General features: G+C 36.2%; 2 long non-coding RNA genes across 5 annotated transcripts; both read left to right on the forward strand.

Moving 5' to 3' along the window:
* Positions 1 to 8,018: 8,018 nt before the first annotated feature.
* On the forward strand, positions 8,019 to 8,605 carry LOC113340580. Its single transcript, XR_003355565.1, has 3 exons — positions 8,019 to 8,078; positions 8,327 to 8,435; positions 8,579 to 8,605. It is a non-coding gene; the product is annotated as an uncharacterized LOC113340580 (long non-coding RNA).
* Positions 8,606 to 9,770: 1,165 nt separating this feature from the next.
* Positions 9,771 to 12,048, forward strand: LOC113340561. 4 transcript variants are annotated; one of them, XR_003355552.1, is made up of 6 exons: positions 9,771 to 10,213; positions 10,313 to 10,433; positions 10,536 to 10,582; positions 10,661 to 10,870; positions 11,173 to 11,490; positions 11,752 to 12,048. It is a non-coding gene; the product is annotated as an uncharacterized LOC113340561 (long non-coding RNA). The 4 variants fall into 4 exon arrangements; XR_003355549.1 differs by having other exon boundaries at positions 10,661 to 10,724; positions 10,811 to 11,490; XR_003355551.1 differs by having other exon boundaries at positions 10,672 to 10,724; positions 10,811 to 11,490.
* The last annotated feature ends 607 nt before the right edge of the window (positions 12,049 to 12,655 follow it).

The following is a 12,655-nucleotide window of genomic DNA, read 5'->3' on the forward strand; positions in this document are numbered from 1 at the left end:
TCTTGACCGAATGGAGAAAGTTTTGAGAAACAAAATCATTCCTTTAGTGAAGGTACGATGGATTCATAACAACACCGAAGAAGCTACTTGGCAGAAAGGGTCAGACATGCGAGCTCAGTATACGGGGTTGTTCTCCTGAGGTATGTTAGTATCCTTTTCGAGGACAAAAAGTTCATTTAGGTAGGGTGATTGTAGAAACCCAATTGTTTATTTTTTGATTATTGACTAATCAAAGTACATTTATGCCTTGTATTTGTGGTTGTGAATTTGGCTTATTAACATGTTAAGTTTGTGTAAATCATATGAGTTGCACCTAGAGTACTTTTTCACTTGTTTCTTATTGGCTAGAAATGTGGCGGAGTTTCACTTCGACACCTAGGGTCCTTGTCATGCTTTTGGTTAGTAATCTTGTTAGGGGTATTTTCGGAATAAGTAGTGATTGAACTCTTGAGACTTTTCCATCTGAGACATTTGATACTTGGTCATTGTAAGAGAACACACAAAAAAACTGACGAGAGACTCAGGTGAGGAGAAGAAGAAAAAGGAAAAACTCTTAAAGTCGAAGTAAAAGAAGGAGCAGGTAGTTGCATGGTGGACGTTGCTCCAACTTGCAAAACAAAGAAAGTAAAACACTTTCACCACCCTAACAACATCACAATTTGTTCAATTTTCAGAATCTAATTCCTCATCGTCAATGGATTACAAAAACACAGATCAATGGATGTGATTCATTTAGATAGTAAATTAAGATTCCATTGCATTGATGGAAAGAAGATACTCTTGTTACCTTGTAATTCAATACATGGAAATAAACAATGGTTAATTGGACTTTAGTACTCAGATTTTGTCCAACACTAGGATTTGGTCTAACATTTGTCCAATGTTAGGGCTTGGTACCTGGAATGGACATTGACCCTAGTTGACTGCCTATGAGCTAACTTTAATTAATTTTGTAAGATAAAAATCTGTAAAGTACTTAGATTACAAGTCTAGCCTGAGGTGGATCTAAGATCCAACGGTTAAAAAGAAAATCATTTATTATACGACTCGGATGCAAAGGCCCCTCTAAGAAAAGCTGAGATGCAAAAGACCAATAACCCCAATTGTCAATCCTCTCCAACCTAATTCGCCTCTCCTCCTAGCATTTCATTTGATAAGACATGTCTATTATCGCATGGAACTGTCAAGGTTTAAACCAGCCACCAACAATTCAGCACCTTAATGGACTTATATCATTGTACAAACCAATCATATTATTTCTTTCTGAAACTTTGGCCAATGACTTTCAGATGATGCGCATTGCGCAGACTCTGCAATTTCCAAATCACTGCACAGTTCCTAGAATCGGCAGAAGGGGGCTTATGTCTATTATGCAATTTCTTTTCCTATTTGTTTGCCCGTATTCCCTTAATTTTCCACCCCTATCGGATCAAAACACCAACCCTTGGATCACTTTAATCGTAGGGCCTATAATTAGATTTAGGAACTTCTCAAAACCGAATCGTAGGAACTTCGTGTTTATCAAAACTGAAACTTCCTTACTTCCCCCACTCGATTCTCATGAGATTCTTTTTCTTAACATAACCATTAAACTTGATTAACGTATTTAATCAACTTCATCACGTAAATATCTTTAATTTTCTCTAAAACCCCAGCTTTTACTTAAACTTGAACCCATTTCGATTTCGATTGCAATTCCAATTTCTAAACAAAGATTTAGCGGCGAAAGTGGTGGTGGGTTGATGCCAAAGACGAACATAGAGAAGATTTCATCATCATCTAGATCTGGACTAGAAATCTTTCGTAAGGTGAATAAACCTAGGTGGACGAGAGATAGAGATGTAAAATCAGTATAGATTCGTATAATTTTGATTTTTTTTCTTTTCCAGATTTAATTACTTATTTGTTTGTTTGATTAGAGATTGAAGAGGGGTAGAGGAGGATTGTATTTGATTAGATATTGAAGAGGAGCAGAGGAGGATTGTACAAGATTTATCGAACTAGACAATAATTCATCAATCTCTCTAATCTTTGGTTTCTATTTTATTAAATATGACGATCTTTTTATTTTAATCAGCCCTTGTTAAAAACATAATTTGTGAAAACCCAATAAGTAAAGCCCAAATAATCATCTACAGTAAGTAAAGCCCAATACTAGAATCTTCTAGGCCTTCTTTACATCAAGTATTATCTAGAGAATTCTTTTCTCTAGAATTTTCTTGTAATATCTAAGTTGAGAGTGTAAAGAAGAGTCTAGATAGAACTATCTAGAGAAGTAAGTAGTTGGTCATGAAGCCTATAAATAGGCATGGAATGGATTCATTTGGGATCATCCAACAACAATCAAAAACTCAAGTGAGTAAACAAGAGTTAGAGTGAGAGCTAGAGTTTAGAGTAAGAGCCAAAGTGCCTCTTTGTAAACAACTAGTGTAAGCCAAAGTTGCTACACAAGCCTCTTGTAATATTTTCATTTTCATATTAATATAAGCCTCACCTTTCAATTAACCAACCTCTCTTCCTAAATTCATTTCCATAAACCTATCACATTTCCGCATTGCGCCAACAAATTTGGTATCAGAGCAAACATAACCCAGTAATCCTAAAACTCTACCCATGGCAATTAATCAAAGTATTCAAGGTTTCAATTATGCCCAAAGTCTAATTCCAATTTTTGATGGTGTGAGTTATGATTATTGGAGTTTACGAATGAAAACATTATTCATTTCACAAGATTTATGGGATTTTGTAGAAGATGGTTTAAGGTACCCGAGTCGGCAGAAGCTCTATCGTCATGGACGGATGCAGAGAAAAAGGAGTACAAGGAAAACAAGAAGAAGGATGCTAAAGCACTACTATTTCTACAACAAGGGGTAAGAAAAACTATTTTTCCTCAAATTTCGGTGGATAAAACTTCGAAGGAGGCCTGGAATATTCTCAAAGTAGCATTCCAAGGATCATAAAAGGTAATCTCCATTAAACTACAAAACTTATGGCGAGATTTTGATAATCTATTTATGAAAGAAAATGAAACTATCCAGAATTTCTTTTCAAGAGTTACCGGTATAGTAAATCAAATTAGTAGTTATGGAGATACCATAGAAAATAAAAGAGTTGTGGAAAATATTTTAAGGAGCTTACCGTTCAAATTCGATCACATCGTCGCTGCCATTGAAGAGTCCAAAAATTTATCGACTCTCTCGGTACACGAATTAATGGGTTCACTCGAGGCGCACAAGAAAAGGATAAATAGGTTCGCGGAGCAACCGTTGGAGCAGGCGTTTCAAACAAAAATAAATTTCAGTGAAAAGAAAAATACGGAAGCCAGAAAAGAAAGCTCCAGAGGGGGATCGTCATCAACATCACCTCACGAGAAAGGGTCGACATCAAATCAAGGGCCCAAAAATTTCTACCGCGGACGTGGAAGAGGAAAAGGAGGTTATAAAAACAACAACCAAAGGTACGGAAAAAATTACTCCTCAAATCTCCGATGCAGTGTTTGCAAAAAGTTTGGCCATGCAACTGAAAATTGCAAGTACAAGTGCACCAAATGTGATAACTTAAATCACATGGAAAAAGATTGTTGGCTTAAAAATAATAAAGCCAACTATTCCGAGAAAAATGATTCTCAAAATCAAGTATTTTATTCCTGCCTCACCTCGCAACAAGAAGCGCAAGGTATATGGTATGTCGACAGCGGATGCAGCAGCCATATGACAGGAAACAAAGAATATTTCGTAAAATTGGAGGAGCAAGAGATTCCACCGGTCAAGCTCGGAGATGGAAAGTTCCAGAATGTTGAAGGAAGAAGAGTCATATCCGTACGTAAAAGGTCAGGTAAAACTCGATACATATCTGATGTTCTTTATGTTCCTGGCCTAGCTCAAAATTTATTAAGTGTTGGACAACTTATAAGAAAAGGGTACTCACTACATTTAGAATACGGAGAATGCACAATTTATGATAAAATTAATAAGCAATTGGTGGCAAAAGTAAAAATTTCAGGAAATTTTATCTTTCCCTTATCTATGCCATCAATTGAAAATTGTGCAATGAGTACTAACCATATTGACGAAGGAAAGCTATGGCATTTGAGTTACGGGCATCTCAACTACAGATCCTTAAAGGTTCTGAAATCAAAAGGCATGCTAATTGGTCTTCCCAATATCGACGGTGGAGATAAAGTATGTGAAGGTTGTATTCTAGGGAAGTTTCATAGACTTCCATTTACGAAGACATCGTGGAGAGCAAGAAGGCCCCTCGAATTGGTGCACGCTGATATCTGCGGTCCGACAAGAACAACTTCACTCAACAACAGAAGATATTTTCTCTTATTCGTGGACGATTATACCAGGATGATGTGGGTGTACATTCTCGAGAAAAAGTCTGAGGCATTCACTAAATTCCTAGAATTCAAGGCGCTGGCAGAGAAGCAAAGTGGCCATCAATTGAAAGTCTTCCGTACAGACCGTGGTGGAGAATTTACTTCAAAAGAGTTTTTCAACTACTGCAAAGAAAATGGAATTAAAAAGGAGCTCACTGTCCGATACACTCCACAACAAAACGGTGTCGCGGAAAGGAAAAATCGTACGATCGTGGAAATGGCTCGCAGTATGCTAAAAGCAAGGAAGCTACCCAACACCTATTGGGCGGAAGCAGTCAACACAGCAGTCTACATCCTTAATCACTCTCCAACAAAAGCGGTTCACAACAAAACTCCATACGAGGCGTGGCATAAGAAAAATCCCGAGGTAACTTCTTTCAGAATTTTTGGTTGCGTTGCATATTCACATATTCCATCTCAACACAGAGAAAAGTTTGATGAAAAAGGAGAAAAGCTAATATTCATCGGATATAGCGAGGAGTCAAAAGCCTATAGACTTCTAAAGCCAGATACAAAGGAACTGGTAATATCAAGAGATGTAATCTTTGATGAATTCAAAGCTCGGGATTGGAATGATGAACCATATAACCACGAGTCTCCACTACTCATCGAAGAAGAGCCAGATCTGTCACACCAAGAAGAAAACACTCCACCAGCAAGCCCGAGATCTCCTAGTCCAACACAACAAAGTCCAAGTTCATCTGAATCAAGTGCCCCACCTAGAAAGGTGCGTTCCCTAAGAGATATTTATAATGTATCTAATTGTGCTTCTATAGCACTAGAACCTCAAAAATATGAGGAAGCGGCAAAAGAAGAAAAAAGGAGAAACGCCATGGACGAAGAAATGCGAGTAATCGAGAAAAATAAGACATGGGAGCTCGTTAATCAGCCAATTGACAAAGAAATAATTGGTATGAAATGGGTCTACAAGAAAAAATATAATGAAGATGGGTCAATTCAAAAGCACAAAGCAATGCTAGTTGCAAAAGGATATTCCCAGCAGCCAGGAATTGAATACAACGAGACATTCGCCCCAGTCGCTCACATGGAAACAACCCGGATGGTGTTAGCTTTGGCAGCTCAACTCAAAATGAAAGTCTACCAATTAGACGTAAAGTCGGCGTTCCTAAACGGAGAACTTGAAGAAGAGGTGTACGTTGAACAACCTCAAGGATATATCCGAAAAGGAAAAGAAAAAATGGTATATCGTCTCCGCAAAGGACTATACGTTCTTAAGCAAGCACCGCGTGCATGGAACAGCAAAATCGACAAGTATTTCCGAGATAATGGATTTGAGAAAAGTCCAAGTGATCCATCACTCTACATCAGAAAACAAGGTACGGACTTCCTAATTGTCTGTCTCTATGTTGATGATTTAATTTATGCCAGTACAAAACAAGAGATGACAGAAAAATTTAAGAAGGAGATGATGAAAGAATATGAGATGACAGACTTAGGACTTATGCGATATTTTCTTGGGATTCAAGTAAAACAATCTCCAGAAGAAATATTCATTTCCCAAGAAAAATATGCAGAAGACTTACTGAAAAGGTTCAACATGATCAATGAGAAATTGGTAAAAAATGATGGAGCGATAAAAGTTGATCCAACCTTATTCAGAAGTCTAGTCGGCTCACTGATCTACTTAACAAATACAAGGCCAGACATCGTCAATGCTACCAGTATTGTTTCTCGATTTATGAGCGAGCCAAGCAAGTTACACTATGCAGCCGCAAAGAGAATTCTTCGGTATATCAAGGGAACGAAGGATTTTGGCATCAAGTATACAAGAGAAAAAAATAATGATTTAATCGGCTTCACAGATAGCGATTGGGAAGGTTCTATTGAAGACCGAAAAAGCACATCAGGCTATGTTTTCTGTATGGGAACAAAAGTTATCTCTTGGAGTTCAAAAAAACAAAATACGGTGGCGTTATCGTCAGCCGAAGCAGAATACATAGCATCAACAAGTGCATCATGTGAAGCAGTATGGTTGAGAAGAATAATGACCGACCTACAACAAAGGCAAAAGCAGCCGACGACTATCTACTGTGACAATATGTCTACAATTGCAATGACAAAAAATCCAGTCTTTCACGGACAGACGAAGCACATAGAGCTACGACATCACTTTATCAGAGAGCTGGTCGAAAACAAGGAAATTGAGCTCCAATTTTGTCCAACACAAGAACAAAATGCGGACATCTTCACAAAAGCAGTCACAGTGGACAAATTCAATCATTTTAGAGAAAAACTTAACATCACAAATTAAGAGGGGGTGTTAAAAACATAATTTGTGAAAACCCAATAAGTAAAGACCAAATAATCATCTACACTAAGTAAACCCCAATACTAGAATCTTCTAGGCCTTCTTTACATCAAGTATTATCTAGAGAATTCTTTTCTCTAGAATTTTCTTGTAATATCTAAGTTGAGAGTGTAAAGAAGAGTCTAGATCGAACTATCTAGAGAAGTAAGTAGTTGGTCATGAAGCCTATAAATAAGCATGGGATGGATTCATTTGGGATCATCCAACAACAATCAAAAACTCAAGTGAGTAAACAAGAGTTAGAGTGAGAGCTAGAGTTTAGAGTAAGAGCCAAAGTGCCTCTTTGTAAACAACTAGTGTAAGCCAAAGTTGCTACACAAGCCTCTTGTAATATTTTCATTTTCATATTAATATAAGCCTCACCTTTCAATTAACCCACCTCTCTTCCTAAATTCATTTCCATAAACCCATCACATTTCCGCATTGCGCCAACAGCCCTTACATGCAACCTTATGGGATTATTCATTAGGCTTAATGATACAACCATAATTTTAGTAGTTTGGGTACAGATGTGTGTGGTTACTGGCAACTAAGGGAAAGGTGAAAATAATTTGCGATAATATTGGTTCTTCTTTTTGTTCTGTATATTTGAATGTTACCCTGTGATCTTCATTGTGTATGATTGGTTTGGTATGCTTGTTTCTTTTATATCCAAGTCCAGCAATTTTTGCTCGATACATCTTTCGCATTGCAGTTTCCGACCACTTTTTTATTTTGTTTGTTATAAAACAAAGAAGTTTCTTGGTTGCTTACATTTTTTTTTCTTGCCTTTTATATATTTGGTAGGAGTGGGAGGTGTTGCAGGAGTTGATGGTGTATGGAAGGATTAGCAGGTGTTGTAAGAGTGGTATGACTAGTAGGAGCTGTTGGTGTATGGAAGGATTAGCAGGTGTTGTAAGAGTGGTATGACTAGTAGGAGTTGTTGGTGTATCTACTTAAGGGACTGTGCTACTTCAACCAATGTACGTACTTTTGGCTCCTGACCAATAATCACTCTTGTGTACCACCTTTACTTATGCAATTTCCCATACGTCAAAGCTGATCAAGGTTATCCAAGAGCGGAATTTTAGTTAACAAAACTGTGCATAGTTGATAAGAATTGACACCAATATTAACTGTGTCGTAAAAGTAGAATGTTTTCGTTAAGCATATTACTGTTATCTTACTTCAAAATCATATTCTCATTTTTAGTACTCTGTGATATTTATTGTGTCTGGTTGGTTTGATATGCTTGTTTATTTTACATCGACTCATTTGTTTTTTTGTTTTTTTCAATTCCTTTTGGTAACAAGGCACTCCTTGCATTATGGATTGCGTCATGGCAGAGCTTGTGAAATTGGGTCAGAAGTACCAAAAACAAGATATATGGTAAAAATTTCAATCGCATTTGAATTTATCTTGGAGTTTTGGTTGCATGATTACTAAATTTCAAGCACATTTGAATTTATCTTGGAGTTTTGGTTACATGATTACTTTTCTGTTTTACTTGAATTGCAATATCATTCTTAATTTATTCCCAAAAGTGCAATATTGGAAAATCCATTTGCAAACCTTCTTCTCTGTTTTCGTTTGCCTGCTAGCATTATTGACGAGAGGGCTGCACTGTCATGGTCCAGGGTCGTCCTCGAGGTGATAAACTTTTGGTAATCTGCACTGTAATGTCAACTTTGTTCATCTGGCTCGGAATAGTCAGCTTGTATTGGTCTATCTTGGCTGCATGTGTTGGTAACACCCTTAACTGCCTTAACCTCTGTTGTTTTAAGCATGTTTGGCATGCCCACTACGTTCTCTACCAGTGGGTACCTTACCATCTAATGTTAATTAGATTCTCACCAAGTTTTCTGACCTGTGTATGCTTTTCTCTGCAGTGACTTGCAGTAGTGGAGCTAGGATCTCTGAAAGGTCGTCATCCTTTACTGGAAGATGTAAAGAAGAAGGAAGTTGCACTTGGACATGTTAATTTTAGTACACCACCAAATGATGAAAATTATGAAGTCCTTATAGATGAGAAAATAGATAGGATTATGGAACTATATGTGTTGGAGATGGAAAACTTGGACATATTGAGCCCAGTGAGACGATTGAATGGCCAAAGCAATACGTAACTCGTGCACTTGGATGTTAAATCGTAATGTTTTTATTGTTTTTTCTTCTTTGTTGTTATGAACATGAAGTAGCTTTTGTTGTTGAATTTAATTGTTGAGTTGTTAAATGAAGTACAAGTTAATTTTAATAGAATGGGTTACATTTGCTTACAAAATCCATGTGTTGGCTTGTCTGTAGTATTATCATAAACCAGTAACGAACAAAGCAGAAAAAAAAAAGAGAAAGGAAAAATAAATAAATTCTCATACTCAACCAGATTCAGCTGAAATTGACTTACTTGAATCAGATTAGGATGAATCTCTGATTACAAAATTTTGACAATCATCTTCAGTCGTTAATTTTAGACAAACGAAATTCGTTGTTAATTTTAGACAACTACGAACCGTCCTATAATAAATAGTACACCAAATATATGACAGACATTAGGACAGACCATATTTGTCGTATAACTCGATTTTCGACAGTTTGGTATGTCCTAAATTCCGCATTTTGGACTAGTGTAGATTAGATCTTCATACCTCCATGTTTCTAGCGCTAAAATGTAGTTGCATATTTTCTGACTACTACACCCAAGTGAAATTAAAGACTAAAAACTACTTAAACATACAAGATCAAAGATGAACAAGATGTAAATAGCGTGAAAAGTAAAGATGAACACAAGCATATAACGTAGTTCGGCCATGGAGATCTACATTCACGGAGAAGAAGATGTTTTCACTAGTGTAAAATGGATTTTTAACCACTTCCTGGGTTAAAAAAAACAACTTCCTTGGACTTGTGGTAGTTATACGTGCTGTCAAACACAGTGGTAACTTTAATAAAAATTAAACTTGTTTCAGCCACAATCGTTATATTAGGGGGTATTTTTGTAAAATAATAGACTTTGTCAATATTGAACTGTTGATAAAACAGAAGGCTTTATGATTTAGGGATTGTAACGATGAAAAACGATGAAAGAGATATTATCTGTGGAAGAAGAAGGGGATCTTGGTCTGTGAACAAGATAAGAACTGAAGAGAGAAGGGTAGATTATAGCCTGAAACCGGGCCTACATAAACTAGTTGCTCCAACAGTAGTTCTTATACTCCATTAGGGAGTACTAGTTATTTACATAAACCAGTTGCTCCAACAGTAGTTCTTATACTCCATGAGTACTAGTTAATATTGACAAAGTCTATTTTTTTTTTTGTTTTATCAACAGTGTTTTTTTTCTCAATAATTAAGTTCAAAATCTAAGTCAGAAATTGAAGACAAACCTTCATTAAGTCTATTCCAGAAGTTCAATGTCACAAATCATAACTTCATTAAAACCCCTATCTCAAATCAGGACGCATGTTTTAACAGAAATCAAACATTGTAACCCTGGATCTAGTCTTTTCGCTCCTGAAATCATCAGAGTAATACGAATCTTGTTCTTGTTTGGTAAATTTGATATCCTTTCTGTATTATTAACGATTTAATTTCACTTTATTTTCTCTCGTTTTTGTTTTTTGCAGTAAGGTGTTTCCTTTTCTATTTTCACCTATAACTTCTCTGAATGAAGATAGGGGTCTTTATGGATTCAAAGTCTTAAAATCTGAATGGTTTTCATTGCTTCGTTGATGAAGCTATCGAAAGGTATGCCTTCTATTGGACATAAAAAATGCAATATATTATTTTTGTCATGTAAATTTATCTGAATTTGAATATTTGGTCAGGAGAATTTTTCTTATATATCAGATTCTAATGTCGATATTATTCGAGCCATGGATGAGATTGGGGGTACGGTAAGGGATTGCTCATGTAATTGATTGATTTTTGGACTTAAATTGTTCTGGTATTATTGATTGAGTACTCATATTCAGGTACGTATTAGGTATGCTATGTAGTGGATTCAGCAGAACTTTGTTGGAATACTCATCCCGATAGGTGCACTGATTCTTTGAGTAACTGATGTTTTGGTGTTTATCTGTTGTGGGTTTATTGAAAGTTCTTCTCTTTTTCTTTCTTGGTAGAGAATATGTGGAGGAGGCTAATAAGGCGACTATTAGAATTCATGAATATTTACATGTGAGGTGACCGATGTCTATTCAGTTATGCTGTTTTGAGTTTTTGTTTGTTCTGCATTCAATTCATTGTTGTTCACGGGTCTATTTAGGTAAGTATACAATTTGCATGTGTATTATCAATTATGGAGGAGGATCCTATAAGTAAACAATGACAGACTCTTTTCTTCTTTTTCTACGTGTTCGTTCAAAGTAAATATATATAGTTAGGCGTTGATGATGTATGATGTGCAAGGACAAACACAATCAAGCTTTTTATGCTGGATTTTCCTTACAGTTTCTGAATAAAAATCACTGCCTTTACAATGCAGTATTAAAGGCCAAGGGTTTAGTGAGATGTGTATTATCAAGCGTTTAGTGAGATGATTTCAAAGTTGAGAAGGAATGGAAGATTCATGGGACTCTTAAAACTAGCCAAGAAAATGGTGTTGTTGTTGTTGATTCATTGGGTTGAATAGTTATGGTTTATAGATATCCAAAATTGTTGGGTTTGTATCCAAACTCGAATTTGCAGGTGGAGAAGCTGTGAGAGGAGCTCAAACCAATCAGGGAAAACTGCAGGAGAGATCTTCCTGTAGACTTAGCAGAAGGAGCGCTCCATGCAACTTTTCTTGCAAGCATTCGGCAAGGTACTAAATTGTGCATCAAAGTCAATTTGTTTTCATCTGCATATCTGTGTTTCTTTGTATTTTTATGTGAATTTTTGTGCTTGCAGAAATCTCATCAATCCACCTTGTGTTTTACATAATGCGTTAGTTGTTAATGGGTGTAGTGCTTGTTGCGAATTTTTAGTTCCTTCAACGAAGTGGTCAAGATTTGTTTTAGGACATACTATGCTGTTAAGACTTTGTTATTAAACCTCTAACGCCAAACTTGTTTTTTTTCTGCAGTATAATATTCCAATCAGTTGGGGAGCTCAGTTCATCTTTTTGTTGGTTTTAGTTTTGTTTTTTTAATTCTGTAGGTTGGGTTCCAGTGATTGTAAGAAAATTAGTTTTTAAGAATGCTCAAGTATAATTATAACTTAGAATGATGTTAGTTCAGGACTTGTGTAAATTATTTTGTGGTTTTTGACCTTACTGTTAGCTCAATTAATGTAAATCGAGTTACTAGTGTAATCATATTTCAAATTTGAATTGAATGGTGAACTTGATATCAAATGAGCATTTATTAAAATTTCAGTTTAATGAATTTCAGATTTTATGAGTCAGAAATAAGCTGGATGAATCAGATTTTCTAAATTTAATGAATTTCAGGCCAGTCAGATGAAAAACTAGTCAGACTGAGATTCAAACGAATCAGATTTTAAAAAAGTTTTCGTCCAGGTATACTACTTCTGAAAACTAGCGATTAAAACTTTAGAAACTACTGTGATGTCAGTGTTATCGATTGACTGTTAGTGGGAGTCGTTTTTTTTAAAGATTTCAACTTCTGTGAGACACAGTCGTTTTGGAAAAAAACCACTTCTAGATTCCAACTGATGAACACAGTCGTTTTTAGAGATACTACCTCTTGTCCTGCCAGTGGTTTAACTTTCATTTTCCACTAGTGTTTCTTATTGATTATAAGGTGTTACCCTTGAAAGTGTTACAGATGTCTTCTAAATTTCTCACTTTCTCTCTATTTAGATCTCTCTCAGGAATTCTCTGTAGAAAGACCATCTAAAATGTTACATAAGTTGTCCATGTCCTGGTACATGGACTGGTATGTATAGCATAACTAAACTTGTGGTGGTGTGGTCGTCCGAACCCGTTGGGTTGTCTTCCATCGCTCTGGTTTCCTCGGGCTGACATC

The sequence above is a fragment of the Papaver somniferum genome, unplaced genomic scaffold, assembly GCF_003573695.1.
Source record: "Papaver somniferum cultivar HN1 unplaced genomic scaffold, ASM357369v1 unplaced-scaffold_22, whole genome shotgun sequence".
NCBI lineage: Eukaryota > Viridiplantae > Streptophyta > Magnoliopsida > Ranunculales > Papaveraceae > Papaver > Papaver somniferum.